Source organism: Pogonomyrmex barbatus, unplaced genomic scaffold (assembly GCF_055798465.1).
Source record: "Pogonomyrmex barbatus isolate J1 unplaced genomic scaffold, ASM5579846v1 scaffold7, whole genome shotgun sequence".
In the NCBI taxonomy this organism is placed as follows: Eukaryota; Metazoa; Arthropoda; class Insecta; order Hymenoptera; family Formicidae; genus Pogonomyrmex; species Pogonomyrmex barbatus.
Window position 1 is genome coordinate 9080829 of NW_028297171.1, and position 13616 is coordinate 9094444.

At 32.3% G+C, this 13616-nt stretch overlaps 1 protein-coding gene and 1 long non-coding RNA gene across 2 annotated transcripts in view; both read left to right on the top strand.

Annotated features, from left to right (window-relative positions):
- The window catches only part of UBL3 (ubiquitin like 3), a 44721-nt gene that overhangs the window by 5808 nt on the left and 25297 nt on the right, over positions 1–13616 (top strand). The gene's annotated exons all lie outside the window — the stretch shown is intronic.
- On the top strand, positions 683–12887 carry LOC148934980 (uncharacterized). Its single transcript, XR_016140822.1, has 2 exons — positions 683–4835; positions 5313–12887. It is a non-coding gene; the product is annotated as an uncharacterized LOC148934980 (long non-coding RNA).

The window sequence follows — 13616 nt, forward strand, 5'->3', positions numbered from 1 at the left end:
TGTTTTCTTCTTGTGTTTTCTCGTGTGTTATTACTTTCGTGGAAAGTTGACGCTATGTCTGCGTAGTATCCTCTCGGAAAGATTCTTAATATTGCAAATTAAAGGACCTGGGCGATTCAAGTTTCGGGAATGTATAAATACATAACAAGATCTCTTCATCTGCACTTCTTACATACTTCCTACATTTGAAAAGAAACAAATGCGGATTCGCTAAATGTAATTACACTTCATTAATAATAAACTTCAATAATAATTCGATGTTTATATGGAGAAAGAGAACGGAAAAATTGTAGGGAAACATAGAAAGTGGAGTTGAGAGGAACGGGTGTCTATTTTCTCAATTTAATGCGGTCTTTAACTTAATTTAATTATCTCTAATTATTTTGACAACGACATTATTTTTAGAACTGAATCAAATTTTTAGTATTACTTTAACAAAGACTATTTTTTCCATGTACAGATCTAAAAATAATGTTGATGGTCCAGCAAAATTATTTTTAGATCTATATTTGGCCATATTTTTATAAGCTTTAACAAAATTGTTCTTTCCATATAACTGTGCACTATACGTCTAGACGACAGTAAACATTATTCCGTCAAAACATTACTTAATATATCATGTCTTGCTGGATTTGTACTATATACACGGCCACCACCCATCCACTGTTCTTTATGCAATAATTCAATATGGATAGTTTTAATAAATTTATATTTTGCATTTATCGATAGTATAATAATAAATATCTTTTTTTTTAAATAATTAAAGAAAAGAAAATCATTGTTCGAGTTTTGATTTTTATGCGGTTTCCATCTCGTGCATCTAAACAGTTGGAGAAATTTCATAAATTTTAATGATTTCCTAATCATTTTCTTTTGGAACGAATATTGTTTCAATTATTGTTTTATCGATAATTGCATTACATACTTCGTGAATTATACATTATATTATTGTATGAATTAATTTATAAAAGAAAGGTAAACATTATTCCAGAATTAAACATAACTCCTTGAACAGAATTCCTTGAAACATAAAATCTTGAAAAATATTACGTATAGCAAATTAGTATTTTATATACAGGAACTAAAAAAAATGATATAAATTAAAATAGGAAATATCACAAATTTTTAAAAAACAAGAAAACAGTAGATATTTATGATAATAGATATGTATGACTTAAAAAAGGAATATTTATGAAGATCATATGTCTTTTCTAAAGCCGCATATTTTTTTGGAAAAGAAGAGAAGCATTATTTAATGTTTAAAAGATTATTATCTAATGTTTTAAAGATTATTGAAAATGCAAATAAAAATATTTTAGAGGGAAAAAGTATGTAAATTTAATCAGAAGTTCTTGACGTAACACAAGATTCCAGGTAATATGTCACAAGTTGACAAGAAATTAATGATTCAGTTTAAAACAAATTACTGCCGTCCAATTACCAATCAAATTATTGACGTGATTATATCGTGATTATTATTAAAATTAGAACTAAAAAGATTTGTGAAATGTCATAAACTATTCCAACAAAACATGTCATAAAAAATAAACAAGTTTGATATTTTTTATTTATCAATCATTTTCTTGTTTTAAAATAATTTATTTAAAAGCCATTATACATATTTCTATTTAACATTGGAAAAACAATAAAATTATTTCCATCAGTATATCAATATATAACTGAATAAAAAATTGTTAATATAATTTTTGATATAGAGATGCAATTATAAAAAGATTATAACTCAATACTCAACAATTATTTGACGAAGAGATATTTTTTATTGCCAAATTTAGAATTAATTTAAATAATATATTCAAAAATAATATATTATTTAGTTAAATTTATCTAATTATTCATATAAACAGAAAATCAAATAATTCAAATAATATGTACGAGATCACTTCATCATAAATTAATGAATGAGCGCTTTAATTGTGTAAAGTATGGATTAGTGTCGGCGCGGATTGAATATGTACGCTATTTTCCTACTTGTCTAATTTTATAACAATTAGGTAATAAATAATAATTTAAACGATGTACTTTGAGTGCAGCATAATGAAAGGAAACTTGTTGTAACTAATTAAAATAATAGATTATTAAATTATTAAAATAATAGAGAAATAGAATAAGTAAAGTAGATAAATAATAAACATATAAATAATTTTTCATTTAAAATATTATCTGCGAATAATATCATTTAAAACATTTAATCAGTCAATTTTTTTAGAAACACTAATATTTTTTTTAGATATTAGTGTATTTTTTTTAGATATTAGTTACAGCATTTTAGATCAAAATTATTCTTATATTATCTAATCTAATTATTTTACTTTCAACCATTATTTTATTAATATTAGCTAGAAAATGTTCTCTCATTAAATTGTATTTAAAGTAATTATGTATATTTAGATATTATGCACAGTTATTATAAACCCTTAGAGAAATAATAAAACAGTGTACGCGTCAACAAGCACGCGTTGCTCTTGATTTATGCGTAGCTCAGTGCATTTATCCGTGAGCTTTAAATTACTCTCATTTAAAAACTACTGCAAATTTTGTTACAGAAAAAAACTTAGCTCTTTTACTACAAAGAATATTGTGCATTTTATGTGTGCAAATTTTTTCTTTAAAAGAATTTTTCACTATTTTGAAGTAACGAAGATTTATGAACTCGGATTTTTTCATTCTTCTTCTGTGTTCTTTATCATCTCTCTTGCTAATAATAAAGTGACAATTGCTAAATAAGTTTTGTTCTCAAAAGTTTTGTTTAGCGATATTAAACGTTTATTTGTATTTGCTGCCGATGACGAGCATCTATTAACCGAATGTTAATGAATGACCTGTTTGTCGGCTTTTTTCCTTTCTTTTTTTTCTTTTTTTTTCTTTTTTTTTCTTTTTTTTCTTTTTTTTTTTTTTTTTTTTATGTGATCTTATGAATATCGTGAATCCAGTGTTAAATCGCACTGCGTTTGAAATGCAAGGTGAACTTTAAAAATAGATAGACTTTAATCTACCTTTTGAAAAATGCACGATTGCAACAATACGGCATCCGATAGTCATATGTGGAATGGAGCGGATCATTCGCGTGATATTCTGCGACGCCGGCGTCGAGTCGGCGCTTTTTATTCGGAAAGGAAAAACTCGAGCGCGTGAGTCACGTCCGGCCAGAAATCTTTTCGCGCAAATTTTATTATTCAAGGCAAACGCGTGCGCAATGTGTATCGGCTTTTGTTCGCGGCCAAGGCTAATATCGGTCGGTGTGATCGCGCGGGGAGAAAAAAGAAGACAAGACATGGACATTGCAGTCTGCACTTTTGTTCGGTGACTTATACCGATTTCGTCTTGCATTCTCATTGTTTACTACAATTAGTCGAACAGCGTACGACCCATGTAATTATGATTATTTATAGTCTATTTCCTAAGCATCCCGAATCTTGGTGCAACTAAGAACGAGAAAACATATTCCCGAGAATACATATCTTATCTACGTGTAAAGCTCTCCGAAATTTTAGAGTCGTTAAATTCGATCAACAAACTATCTATCGGTTTTAGCAGCGAAGACGTGATTCCTGAAGGACGAGTTTTGAATTTCAAATCTCGATTAATTTTCTTCTTGAAAATTCTTTGAAAAGAATTTATTACATACTGTAATGTGTTTGTTATATTTTAAATTTTATTTCGTGTAAAAAAACTTAGGATTTTTTCGATTAAATATCGTATAAAAACGTGAGCATGAAGACTACGAAATATTGTAAAATAATTTAAAATAATTTAATTTTACTGGATGTGAATAACAATTATATTGCTATATTCAAAAATAAATTATTAATTAATTTCAATTTTTGTGTTTATGGCAGTGTTATTATAATTGTGTTATATACCAATCGAAAAATCTTATAAAAAAAGTTATCGGAGAAATTAATTTATGATAGAAGAAGAAGAAGAATAATAATTTCACGCGTGTAACAATTTTTCGTGCACTTTTCCGTAACATTCATTTCACCGTAAAATGCATGCTAGCGTTTTCCGCAGTACGTCCGGATTTCATAGATTGCCGATCGAGCACGTGTGTGCGATTTCAAAGGGGAACGGCGCAGGTGTGCGGCTTGTAGTGGTTTCCTGTTTCCCGATGCGAAGAATTTTTGCAACTTACGTATGAATGAGAATGAAACTGTAACGGCCCGGCATTTTCGATACCTCGGCATGTGTGGCATAAATCCCGTGGACTTGCGTCGACGTCGTTTCGCCGATAAATAACTAAAAACTATTTTCGTCGAGTAAACGTACACGCGTTACGCGTGTGCGTACGTATGTCGTTGCGAGCGATGGATGTTCAGAGGTATGTAAACGTGCTGTAAACGGGATGATGTGTACGTGAGAGAGAGAGAGAGAGAGAGAGAGAGAGAGAGAGAGAGAGAGAGAGAGAGAGAGAGAGAACTGAACGCGATGAGATTCTGCGTATTTCATGGTAACTGCGTTAAACAAACATCGACCGGGAAGGCTACATGCGAGTGATTGCGTCGGGATCACTACAGCTGTTGCAATTGCGCGCGTCCGATTGGTCGTCCCATTGCGATCTACTTTACACACGATGAGCAGGTGCCGGCAGTCAGCGACCTGTCCGCAAATAATTCGCGCCGTGGTATCTCCGGGACGTATCGTCGAACGATAATTGCGGCAGCTCTCACAAGTGAAACGAGCAATTTTGATAAGAAAGACATGAATCGAGTTTCTCGAGAAAAGATTAGACTAAATATTGAAACGAGATACGGTCTACGAGTATTTTCAAAACTATTTTTGTCGAAAACATTTTTGCATTTAATTTATTAGGATAGGTATGTTGCGTCAATCGAAAAATTCCAACACGAGCGAAATATTCTGTAATTTATCAGTCGTATTTCAAACAACAACATGATTATATTCATGATATGAATTTTGTAAATAATAGATTTAGATATCTTGTAATTTAATATTTAACATCCAATGTGTTTGTACAATTTATCTTTTATCATTTCTTTAACCGCTAAAATTTGATTGATGTTATCCAATGGAATTTCTTTATATGAAGTTTTTTTATCACTGAATTTCTATAAAAATTTTGATGAATTGGATGAAACGAAAATAGCTTTAGATCGAAAAGATTTTTTTTTTTATTTTATTTGGCGATAAAATTTCGTGCCCTCTTAATTAATTTTTACAATGTAGTCGTCAGGTTTATCCGGCATAATTATTTTGATGATTTAATAAAAATTTGTTTTGAAATCTGTATCTGGCCAAATTTTTATATACTGAAAACCATTTTTCCTGTGTAGCGCGATAATATCACGATAGCGCAAATCGAGGATGAGATTGGACAATGTACGGCTATCTTATCGCTGATCTGGGAAAAACGGTAACGTTAACGGACTTATGAGAAAAGGGTGCGACGGAGAAAGGAATGAAGGCGAACAAAGACTTTCGATATCGCGTCAGCACTGCAAGAATGAGTCCAATTGGACAAGCTGCTGGTAACTCATAATGTTAGCACTTTGTTTAATAAACTCTCTCTAACGCTGCAGTTTCTACTTTTAAACAAGTTTTGTGCGATTGTAATATTAAAAATGTTTTAATATAAAGAATTATCAATTATTTTGATAATTTTATTTATTTATCTGAGAAAACTAATTTTTTAAAATATTAAACAGATTTATATAAAGTATAACTTATAAAATATTATAAATTAAAATATTATAAATTATAAATTATGTAAAACAAATAAAATAATGTGACAGATGTATTAATATAATCATATCAAAGATGACATATCAATTATTATTATTAATTATGATTAATTTATTTAGTGATTGTGTTACAGTTATAGAAATTATAAATTTTGTACGTCAATGGTATTGAAAGATAACTTGTTAATTAATCGAGATTGTTTATTGATTTATTTATCGCATCAACCTTGCGGTTTATGAAGCGAACTAAGTGATTTCACGGTTATATCTGTATTCGCTATTGTGTGCTATAAATTTACCGATTGAAATCGATAATAATACGTTGCACTTGTGAAAGGCGACGAGATTCGTGACGTCTGTTGCAAGTCGCCCTCGTTGCAATTTAGCCTCGTCCTAGAATCAAGGATCCGTGGATCCAACAGTTTGCAAGAATAGCTTTCGGCGTAAACGATTACAATCATAGTGCAATATTTCTTGTAACAGCGTAATATCTTTTATCATATATAAATGACAATGTTAAATATTATATCTATCTTTATATTATAAGAAATATCTTTTGGAATAATTACTTAAATAAAAATATAAAAAAGATTATAATAATTATAATAAGTATATACAATGTAGAACTTTGATATAACTGTCGCGATGATACTCTCGACGACAGTTATATAAAGTGTAACTTTTACGATAAATAATCGTTAACAATTTAAGAAAGCATAAAGAAGCTTGATTTTATATAGTGATTCAAGATAACGAAACTTTTTATTTTAGAAATAACGCTTTTGTTATCGGAACCATTTCGATAATGACGGTATATAAAAACACATGAGCAAATTTCTGCTCTATTTTCGAATTTTACTATCGGAGTAAACGATAAACTTAGAAAGTAGAAGAAATTGATACCGGACTAACAGGACTGAGGCTCGCATTTTTAATGCTTCTAACACGACATGTGCACTTGGAATCCAATACTTGGAGTGCCGAAGTTACATAAAATATATTGTATAGTTTGCATTGACCAACTCTCTTAATGCAACCTTCGGTGCGCTGCATCAATACAGCGATGCAGACGACGGTAGACGGACTTTCGGAGCTACAGCTGAGATTTTGACGTTTCCACATTTCTCGGTGTATCTGTGACATCCAAAAATATATCGGATGTAAATACGTAGTTGTATCTGACGTGCGTATCCCGCTTTTTCAGACGCGCGGGCGGCCGATATTCTATCATGATAAATGTAAAGTGCCGGTTATAAGTCGAAGTAGTGGAAGATTTATAGTAGATTTCCAAACTAATTCTATATCTCATACACTCCCGTCTTTTTTGTTCAGTTTTGATTGCTTTACATGTTAGATACCGTCACTTGTTTCTTCCACATTCATTTCAGTTATTAAATGATGACTGATAAAACGAAATTAATACGTATGATTGATAATAAAATTAATTTTATGCTTTATTGAAAACTGATATTGTCTAATAATTAAGAAGAAATTGCGTTAAATTCAATATCGATTGTCGTGAGATTACTGATTAAACTTTATTTATACAAAATTTATATTGAAAAAAATCTATTTACGTTTTAAGTAATTTTCTAAAGGGTTTGATTGGAATATATAATTGAACATATAATATAAACATTTATATATTGAATTTGTTTTGCGAAAATTTAATTGTTTGATAAAAAGAATATTTTTCCATTATTTAAAATACAAATTGTATTTTATTCATCTCATTCAAGCACAACAAAAAATTTATTTTAAAATAATTGAACACAAATTCAGATTTTCTCAGATAGTTACAAAATCTTGTTTCATTGTTAATACATCTAAATATTTATTTTGCACAAAATTGATAAATGGCATTTCGATTAAATATATGTATTGTACATTGACTATATTTGTGATTTGAGAATTGGAAATGTAGTGATATTCCGATGGTTCATTGTGAACATTATTTAGCTACAATGCAGAGTTTTATCGAGAAATTCGAATAATGAATCGAATGATGGGGTGATTGAATTTCCATTTATTTAATTTAAATTTATTAATACATGAGAATGTAATTTATTATGAACTGAGATAACACATCAAAAAGATATGTATAGCCTTATTTAAAAACAATTCTTTGTTATTTCTTGATAGATAAAAATGTATTTATCTATATGTATTTATCTAAAATGTATTTATCTAAATGTATTTATCTATGTTCTAAATATGTTTCAATATTGTGTTTACAGCTTGAAAAATATCTTCACTTCTTATAAATTAAAAACGTTACAGAAAAATGCCATATAAAGATTAAATCTCGTTGATAAGCGTGAAAGAAAATTTAAAGATCGCGACAACAAGTAATCAAAGAAAAGCGGAAGCAAGAGCAGGGGTCATAGAGTACACGAGAAGGGTGGGAAGAAAGGGAGAAGGGAAAAGCCGCTTGCGAGGCATTAACGAAGAGAGCTTTCGAGCGGACGGTTAAGAGTTGGATGGAATTTATGGCCGTACTGAATTACCGACGTAAAGCAGCAGCCACGTAGCGAAAGGAGGAAATCAATTTGAAAACTTTCCTTCGTTTCTGCTTGAGAGAAAGAGATAGGCAAGTCGCCGGAAGTCGCAAATCTCTGTCGTCACTTGCAAACCGACTACGCGACGATTCGCGGGCGGCACCCGTAATTTTGTGAAAAAAAATGGAAACGAAAGAAAAGCGCGATGAGATTTCCATTTTTAAAATTCCCAAGCGGGCTGGTGAAACGGTCGGTGACATTGTCGGATTTGTGCACAGCGTCCCAGACCGGATGTTCTTTCAGCCGGATTTACTAAAGGTTGCTTTGGAGAAATGCCGAAACCGCATGTTTTGTTGTCGCGAAATCGAGTTTCCATTAATGTCAATCAACGTCAAATTAAATCAGATCAAATTAAAATAGATAAAAAATTTAAGAAAATTTTAACACGTATATTACTGCTGAAATTTAATTTTAATTGCTAATGTAAAAAAGGTCTGAGATTTGAAATATTACACTTATTATATCTTTGTTGGCTGAGTTTCCAACAAACAAACGAAATCGCGATGACCCAATAGACGGGATAATAAATTGTTTTAGTAGCGCGAACTTGATTTTTGATTCCAAATTATCCAAATATAGACCTAGACAACTATAAAATTATAATAGGGTGACCCTTACAAAATTTTTACTGCTCTTGCAAAACTTGAGATAACTTGTTATATCCCGAAAGACTGTTTATAAAATATTACAAGAAGTACTGTGGAAGAAGGGTGTCCGAGATATTTGCGAAAGAGGAGAAATTTTATAACTTGTTATAACGATAGGATATGTGTCGTACGATATGAACTGGTTTAATCGAGACCGTATGCCGACCTGCGGTGCCAAAAAAAAACGCGCATTCGGCTGGCAGGGAGCGCGAATTCGGCTCCCCGATGAGCTAAGCCTGTTTTGCAGCGTGGAACAACAATCTGTCGGATTTTCCCGTGATCGCAGCATCGATCGCGCTCCTGCGAATAGGGATCGCGCCAAGCCGAGCGTGAAGATAATCGTTTTGTCCGTTAGACAACCTCTGTCGGTTCCCCCGAGCTATATGTTGGTTGGCACGGAAACCCGTGCCAAAAAGTGGAGGCTAAACTACACCCTACGGTGGCACAGATTTTCACTGAATCTCTCTCGCTAATCGATCGCTCTTTCGGCCGTTGCCCCGTCACGTGGAAAGCGAATCGTTCGACTACAGTCGTACGGTGACATGTAACGGCACAGTCATGTTTTGTACACGTCGGTGATTGTAAAGATTCAATAGAGCACGGAGAGAAACGCGATGACAAGATACAACGGAGCACATGCAGCGGAATTCTGAGAAAAATGCTCGGAATATCCGGATTAATCTCCTCCAAGGATCCTCAGAAATTAATCTCTGAAAATTACTGTCAGTGAAGCAGATTATTTAAATATTCAAGTGTGTAGAAGTTAGAGGAGCGTTATTCGTGGAAAATTACATTTTTGCGATTATTCGTCAAGTTCTCACGTTAGAAGATGGCAAAATTACTACGGTTAAATATTTGGCCATTATAAGTAACAACGGTAAATGGAAAAATGTGAGTTTGATAAATGCGAGTTATGACTTTCGGTTCGAATTTTTATTAGGGAAGTAATTGGATTTTAAATATAGAAATCTAATTTTTATGTAACGGTTAACATGTCAGAAACATACTTTGTATCTCCGCATCTCACGTCGTAATTGGCGTATCGCAGAAAATCGCGGAAGATTCTCAGAGGCGAGTGAAAATGAGGCTGCTGTAAAACTTCATGCAATAACAACATCAGTGATCCAAGAATTGTTCGGTAGGATTACGTTCAATTGCATCCGCGATAAATTATCTTGTACCCATTGCACTCGCAATGTGGGAATAAGGAAGTTCTTTCACTTTTCCCATCCAATGCAATTTCTTACCATATAAATTGCAGCGTAAGGAAACAATTCTTCTATGTTTGAGTACATCGTTTGCTCGCATCGTGCGATAATTGCTCGCCGTTCGTATGAGGCATATCTTTCAATTTTTTTTTTAATAATTTTTATTTAATACGCCCGAAGAAGACGTCTAAAAAGATAATATGAATCGCTAAAACATGTTGAAAAATGTTTAAAATTGCATAATAAATATTTTATGATAAATAGAACTTTTGAAAATTGTTCAGTGTTTTATATTCATAGACATGTCTTTTTCAAGCGAAAGAAAGAAAAGAAATTGAGAAAAATTAACTAACTTGTTAATTAATTAATTAGAAGACAATCTTTTTTGCCTGAACTCTTTCTAGAACTCTTTCTAGAATTCATGTTAAAATTATATAAATTTATTAAAATCTTGTATTTTGCAATAAATATCAAGAAAATCAACTCATGTTGAACAAAGGAAGACGATTAAACGAAACTAGGTCTCAGTATATCTCGGGTAATTTTTATGTTTTAATAGCCAGATCTATTTGTCTAATCTATAGAACTATCAAAAATGAAGTTCAAACTCTCAGTAATTAATAAATGAACTCGAAATGATATGTTAACTTCACACATACAATTCACTCACATTTCGCTTACTTGCTGAAACAACGTACTTTTCTTTTATCGATTACTCTTGCATTTCCTCCTCTTCTCCCCTCGTCAAGGCCGGAGGTCGAGGTTAACCTGCTGATCGTCTTCTACAGGATTACTCCGATTTCCATCATCCTGGCGACTGCACAGCTAGCAGCAAATTTACAGTCTCCTTTTTTTAAATTTTTTTTTTGTGTAATCCTTTTTAATATGTAATGTATTAATTTGCGAATATTTGGAATTTAAGGAACAATAAGTTCTAATCTACTTGTGCATGTTACTATGTAACTTTGCGTTGCCTTTTTAATAGATTTTTCTCTATGTTCTCTTATATCTTTATAAAAGTATAAATTCTTTATATTTTTTTTATATCTGACTATATTTTCAAAGAAGCATTCTTGCTGATGATCTTTCTTACCTCGTTGTCCTTTTCGGCGAGAAATTTGTGCAGTTTTGGCATCGTATAGCGATGACGTAAGCGCAGTCGTAATTCGCGGCCGCGTGTGATGACGTACGGATTTTCCGATGGTCGTCGGTGCTTTTGTGACGTACATGGCGGAAATCGATACTAGTAGGAGGAGTGCTTAGTTGTCGATTTCTCACATGCGATATACTTTGATCGGTAAAAAGAATTGTATTCGAATTTTTTAATTGTAAAATTGTATAAATGAGGAACTATTATACTGCGAATATAATATCGGTAACGATGAATATGCCAAGTGGATCGAATATTTGCATATTAATTTTCAGTCACATTATAGTCGATTTTCACGTAAATTTAATTTTATATTAAATTATAAAAAAATCATAAAGCGTGAAAAATATTTTTCCTAGGATGTGCCTTACATTGATATATTTGACAATAGGTACATTTCTTTTTCTAAATCACATTAAATAAATAATTGAACACAAGAATAATTGCCTTTGAAAGGGCACGATAGGTTGAAACAATTTAGGCAAGAGTGAAATTTAATAAACTTCAATGCATTATTTTAACGCACTCGGATGCGCGATGCTATTTTCATTTGACCAATGAACGATGTACGATGCAATGTGTTTACATCGTCACAACTGCCAGAACGATACGGTGGTTGATTTTAACAGCCGCAGCCGCAGCAATTTTTTTTTTTTTTTTTTTACACATTGGACATGCGGTCTGTCTTTTAATGTCGGTTAGTGGTCAGGCGATTATGTGAAGCATACGTGAGAATTTCTAGCCACCCTGTATATAATAGTGACGTCGAGTATGAGTCACATCCGACGTAGCCTTCTCTCGTATTATCTTCTTTTATCTCGCTTCAACCGCACTTTTCTTAGCTGTTATAAGTCGCCGTTGCTTCCGTTTCTCTCATTTCGGTGCCTTTCAGTATTTCTTTTCTCTTTTTTTCTTTCCGTTCTTTTCTTGGAGTCTTCCTCCTTTATAATTTCATTTAATGCATCTATCGCATTAAAATGCTCCAATTTTTTGCGGTACTTGTCTCCTTACAATCTTTTAGAAATTATTTTTGCCTAACACATGTTACTTAACATCGTATTTTATTCATTTTTTATTTTTTATCTTTATTGTTATAAGATCTTTAATTTATAGTGTGTATCGTTATCCTGTGAGTACTTAAAATTGTCAAAATTTTGGTCAAACATTCTTTTCGTTCTGCCAACTTTCGCTTAGCAACAGTTAAGAAATTAAAGATGGATTTACATAACTTGAAATTTTATTGATTTCAACATGTCACATTCCAATATTTTTTCTTTATTGATGGTAGATATTGATACATGCTGGAGTTAAATATTTAATAGATAAAACACCACATAAAAATTTTTGAATGATTATGAATTAAAATGTCTGAAATTTCGAAGGAAAAGATCGAATAACACGCATTATAAATTCAAATTGAAATTGTATCCAAGATAAAATTATAACCAAGATATAATTATATATCTGGTGGATAAAAAAATTTGATAAAGGTTATGAATATTGGCGAGAGGGGAAGAGAGAGAAAGAGGAGGAGAAGGGAGGAGATTATATCGATCTGCGTCGCGTATATGACTGTGATATATAACGCTCACATACAAAGGAAATCATGCGGGTGACGTGACGGGGTGACGATTTCGCACGCGGGTAAGATAAGATCGAAAGCCAGGTCTGGATCCAGGTGCCCAATGCCGGCGGGCATCGTGATCTATCCCGATTCTCGCACACTCCAAAACGTCGTTTCTTCCACATTAAATATAGGCGACCCGGCACACGACTCAGCCAAAAGATCTAACCGTATTTCCACGTACTCTATTCCGTGTATTTTCTGCCGCCACGATTTAGAGGGGACTCTTTTATACGGTCCAGGTAAAACACACACACACACACACACACACACACACACACACACACACACACACGTATACACGTATCTCCATTCGCTTGGGGAAGAAGGTCGAAATGTAACCGTACGAAACGATCCCAGAGGAGTCTTGGTCCCGAAGGGCACAATTCGTACAGTATCCCGCAAAAGTTTTAGCTCTCTTATGCTGAAAAAGATGATTTTTTTTTGTATCAAGTTGGAATTATGCGGAAACTGAATTTATGCAAACATCGCAAGACACAAGTTTATTGGATCTTTGCATTGGTCTTTAGATTTTTATAAATATTCTGAATTTCTATATGGTCTTTGAATTTCTGAATATTTTAATTGATGCAAAAGAGCAATTATGCGATTGTAGATAATTTAATTAGGTTAAACATTCCGGAAAATCAATCGTCTGACATTTTAATGCACACTGACGTTATTTTTACTGGATATTGACTAAAAACTG